Raw genomic sequence first — 5,391 nt, 5'->3', positions numbered from 1 at the left:
TACACATGAACAATATCAACAACACAAAACCAATTCCCATGAGGTCAGACATGTACCCCCCATGCTCCCACAGCTCTTTCTACTCATCGCAATACCACTTTTAATGCTTTACTGCTTCGAAGCTCACAGACCACATAGAACCATATCAGGGAAGTCAAAAGGTTCAGGTTAGTAGCAGAACACAGGACAGCTTCTAAATTGTGCTCACAGGAACCTGACCCTTGAGCCTCACAGCTTTAGGCCAGTGTTACAATGCTCTCAGTCCTGCCGGTTATGACTCTCCCCACTTCCTCATCCACACCCTCAGTCCTCCAGCAAACTTAAGCAAAGGACTCAGCTCCAGTTCCATGGCGCAGCAGTTCCAACGTCAGTTCTGTCTCATGCCTGGTCTCTGGTTCTCTGCTGTGACTGCTCTGGCTGCTGCTCCTGTTAGCCCTAGTCTGGCCGGTACTAGAATCTCTGCCCCTAAGGATGTGCTACTTCTCTTACTTCTTCTTCACTGCTTAGGAAGATCCTCGAATTCTGCTGTCGGATTCACTCAATTTAATGGTGAGACTAGCCAATCCCTGTGGGTTCGCTAACACACCCTATTTGCATATTCCTGCCCATCCACACGGCAAAGTCAGGCAATGGCTAGGGAAGCCATTTTGCTTTTTTGGCTTGGGGTGGGGTCTTTTTATTGGAAAATTTAATGATTTCTCATAGAAACATGAATCAGTTTTTCTTATTAAGTAAGGCAACTGGTAAAGTTATACATTTCCTTAGATATCCTATCTCACTGCCTTTGACTCAGCAGATTCTCCAGCTGGTTCCTGAAGCTGTAAATCACACAGGAAGTGTTTACTCATCTTTCTCTCTCAGAGCTGCTGGTGGATTCAAAATGCCAGAGAGGTACTGCCTTTGGGTTAGAGGTACACTGCCACCAGAGCTCAGGTTGTCAGAGGGCCAGTCCTTGGAAAAAGACATCAGGCTGGGAGAGGAAAGGTCAGCAAAGGAAAGGAAGACCCTCAGTGAAACAGAATGACACAGTGACTGCAGCAGTGGGGCTTGAGCATGGCAGAGATCGTGATGCCGGCACAGGATAGGGCAAGATTCCCAACTGTCGTTCACAGGGTCACTTTAAGGCAAGGTCAACTTGATAGCACCTGACTTCTTCATCCCCCAAATCAAACACCTTGGTGATCTTCACCTTTTCCGTTTCTAGAGGCCTTGTTAGAGCCTCAAGTTTCACAAATTTACTTGAATTTGTCTCTGCAGCACCCTTTCCCCTTCTTAACCCATTTACTTTCAGGCACTTTTGATTTTGGTCTCACATCGTTGAGAAAGCTGGCCCAGAGTTTGTCCCCTCATTTCCTTGTGTCTTCTGGCTCACTGCCCTTTTCCTGCTCTGCGGACCATCCTCCTCCTCACTGCTGCTCCCTCCAGATTCCACTCCAGCATCCACATCTTCCTCTTTTTCTATTGAGAGGTCACCTTATTTTTCTCTTCCTGACTGGCATGCTCTCAGCCTCCCGTACCCCTTGGGTTTTCAGTGTCTGCTCTTCACCATCCACTTCACCTTCCTTCACTAATTCATTTACATCATCTTCACTATAGTCTCCGCCTGACAGTACGTGGTCCTTGTCGTCTTCTTCTAAGGTCAAAAGGTCTTCAGAGTAAAATTCCTCCATGTCACTGCCACACCGGACCACAGAGGCTACCCTGAGCAGCAAAAACCTAGGTAGGGGTTGACCACAGAACCAGGCTGGCCGTAGTGTCTGCTAGGGAAGCCATTTTGAACACTAAATCTTTAACAGCGCAAAAGTCTTTCGTATCAAGCATGGCATTATCCCACAGCTAAGTCAATTCTGACTCAGTGACCCTCCATTCTGTTTCTAAGGCTATAAATATTTGCACAAGCAGGCTGCTCAACTTTCTCCCAAGAAGCAACAGGTAGATTCAAACCACGAGGCTTTGGATTAGTAGCCTGATATATGTTATGCACTATGTCACCAGGACTCCCTAAAAGTGGTAATTGCTATTACTATGGTGAGTGCTAAGAAACTGTGCTGCAATCCCAAAGACATGCAGTTTGAACCCACCATCTGTTCCATGGAAGAAGAATGGGCAGTCTCCTCCTATGTGCTTTACTGCCTCTGAAAACCCACTGGAGGGTCAGCTATGGATCTGTTCTGACTTGACAGTATTCAGCAACAACAACAATGGTGAAAAAAGCTCTGGTGGCTTAGCGGTAAGAAGTTGTATTGCCAACCCAAAGGCACATAGTTTAAATCCATCAGCTGCTCTGACCACGGATGAGATGGATTGATACAGTAACTGGGGCAATGGGGGTTGGGGTGTTGGAATTAGTGAGACTGGCTCAGGACAGGGAAGGGTTCAGAGCTGCTGTACATAGGATTGCTATATATCACAGGTGATTCAAGGGCACATAACAATAACATACTATGACAGGTTTGGAAGCAGGAACGGCATCCACTTCTTAAATAACATGCCTCTGGAAACTATGAATTTTGATAAATGTCGACAGATGGAGAGGGGCTTCAGGGTTTTTGTTCATAGGGTCAAAGGCAGTCAACAACAACAACCTTATGTAAGCAAAACAATATAAAAATGACTGCACACTGTCTAAGTAAGACATCTGTGTGTGTGTGTGTGTGGTCGGGGGGGGTTGTCTTTCTATGAGTTGAAAAGGAAATCTTCACATTCTTTCTTCACGGCTATTGCTGTTGTTTTTCTGGCTTTATTATAGACTCCCTGACGACTATATTAAACTTCCTTTATTATGTATTGAGGGTGTGGGGATAGGTGGGGTATCTAGTCAGTGGCAGAGTTTCTGCTGACCTCAGAGGAGCCTAGGCCAGTCAGCCTGGCTAGAGATGGTGTCTAGCCATCAGGAGATGGGTTCAGGAAGAGCACTCAGTCAGGCATGGCTACCACAAAGGACAGACAGTGCCAATGTGAGATGTCCAATGGTGGTGCACTCTGCGAAGGATGCACTGCTATAAATGGGGCCATGGAGTGAGTGGTCAGGTAATGGTATCCTTTAAGAGAGACGGAACTCAGTCAGAGGGGGTTGGTTCTCTCACTAATCTGAAAGCTGACTCTTTAGTAATCTGCATTGTGCAGATGATGCAACCATGCTTGTAGAAAGTGAAAAAGCCTTGAAGCACTTACTGCAAAACAGTAAAGACTACATACAGCCTTCAATGTGGATTAGATCTTAACACCAAGAAAGCAAAAGTCCTATTATAGGCAACACCACGCTAGGTGGAAAAAAGATTGAAGTTGTCAACGATTTCATTTTACTTGGATCACAATCAACATCCACGGTAGTTAATGTTGTTGTTAGGTGCTGGTGAGTTGAAACTGACTCATAGCGCATCCTTCATACTCTCCAGCAAGTTTTCTAAGGCTTTAAATTGCACAGGAAGAGATTACCTGTATTTTTTTTTCTCCCAAAGAACAGCTGGTGGTTTTGAACCTTTAGTTTGGCAGTGCTACACCTTACCACTATGGCACCTGAGCTTCTTCACCTAGGGTAGCAACAGTCAAGAAATCAAAAGACACTTCACCGAAGAAGACATTCAGATGGCTAATAAGCACATGAAGAAATGTTCAAAATTCCTAGCTCTAAGAGAGATGCAAATCAAAACAACTATGAGATATCATCTCACCCAAGCCAGAGTTGCAAAATTTAACAGAGCAGCAAGCAACAAATGCTGGCAAGGTTGTGGAGAAATTGGAACCCTTATTCCCTGTTGGTGGAAGTGTAAAATGGTGCAACCACTGTGGAAGGGGGTATGGCGCTTTCTCAAAAAGTTGCAAATAGAGCTCTGGTGGCCTAGTGGCAAGAAGCTGCACTGCAATCCCAGAGGTGCGCGGTTCAAATCCACCAGATGATCTGTTGAGGAAGGAGAACAATCGCCTCCTGTACCAGTCAGATCTGATTTGACGGTAAACACTTAAAAAAAAAAGAAAGAAAAAAAGTTGCAAATAGAGATACCATTTGACCCAGCAAGTCCACTACTGGGAATACACTCCAAAGAGACCATAACTGACATCCAAGCAGATATATGCACACCCATGTTTACTGAGGCTTTGTTTACAAGAGCAAGGAATTGGAAACAACCTAAGTGTCCATTAACAAGTGAATGGATGGAGAAGCTGTGGTATATTCACACAATGGAATACTATGCTGCATTGAAAAACAAGGACCTCTAAAAAAAAAACAACAAAAAACAAAAAAACCAAGGACCTCATGCAATAATATTCAAAATGGGTGTCCCTGGAGGACATTATGCTGAGTGAAGTATCTCAGTCACAAAAGTACAGGTAATGCATGGTGTCACGGTTGTAAAGCAGGACTGACTTTGGGGTTGGGAGGAGACTGAGAGGGATGGGTTCAATAATGTATACGGCATTGAAACAGATGAGGGAGAAAACTGTGTAAGAGGGAAAATTATTAGGTATTTTTGTCATGACAGGAGTCCAGAGCGAAGGCTGTATAGTGGAGTGGGCCTGGAGGGAGGGATTGTAAAACAATGAAAGAATTTTTTCCTTTACTTTTCCAAGAGGGTAGTGTGCTGGGGGGTAGAGTTGGGAGAAGAGAGAGGTGCAACAATGAATGAATGGAAATCCAAAGTCTCTGTAAATTTTCATTGAAATTTAAAATAAATCTAAAAAAAAGGAAAGAAAAAAAATTTTTAAGTGAAGGTAAAAAAAGTAAAAATAAATAAATAAATAAATAAATAAATAAAAGACAGAGGGAGGGGGAGAAGAAGAAATCAAAAGGTGTGTTGTTTTGGGAAAGTCTATGGTCAAAGACCTCTCCAAAGTGCAACAGAGCAGGGATATTAGTTTCAAGACTAAGTTGTGCCTGATCGAAGCCTTGGTATTTTAAATTGCTTTGTATGCACCGGGAAGTTGACAATGAATAAGAATATCAAAGAATAAGTGTGGGAGAGGGGGAGCAGAGGGGTTAGAATAAGTGGGAGTGGGAGATGGTTAATCATAGGGTCATATCATACAATTTGTTGGGTGGAGGGAGGGGTGGATAAAGGAAATAGGAAAGATCTTGTGTGGGAAACAATATATACAAACTTTGTAAGTAAACCAGTATAAAAGAAAAGTTTTATTTAAATAATTTTAAAAAGAAGATCAAAGAATAATAATTGATCTCTTTGAATTGGGCTGTTTTCTACGAGTATTGAACATACTGTGGACTGCCAAAAGAACAAACAAATCTTTCTTGGAGATGTGCACCTGGGATGAAAGTTTGTCTCCCATACTTTGGGCATGTTGTCAGGAGGAATCAGTCTTTGGAAATAACATCATGCTAGGAAAGATGGAGGGTCAGAGAAAGAGAAAAAGACCCTTAAGATGAATTGACAT

General features: G+C 43.3%; 1 pseudogene; it reads right to left on the bottom strand.

Moving 5' to 3' along the window:
* Positions 1-727: 727 nt before the first annotated feature.
* On the bottom strand, positions 728-1,670 carry LOC102866691 (annotated as a pseudogene).
* Between the last annotated feature and the right edge of the window lie 3,721 nt (positions 1,671-5,391).

The sequence above is a fragment of the Elephantulus edwardii genome, unplaced genomic scaffold, assembly GCF_000299155.1.
Source record: "Elephantulus edwardii isolate Elephantulus edwardi_28Jun2011 unplaced genomic scaffold, EleEdw1.0 scaffold00028, whole genome shotgun sequence".
Lineage (NCBI taxonomy): Eukaryota > Metazoa > Chordata > Mammalia > Macroscelidea > Macroscelididae > Elephantulus > Elephantulus edwardii.
This window is presented reverse-complemented; position numbering and strand designations above follow the sequence as displayed.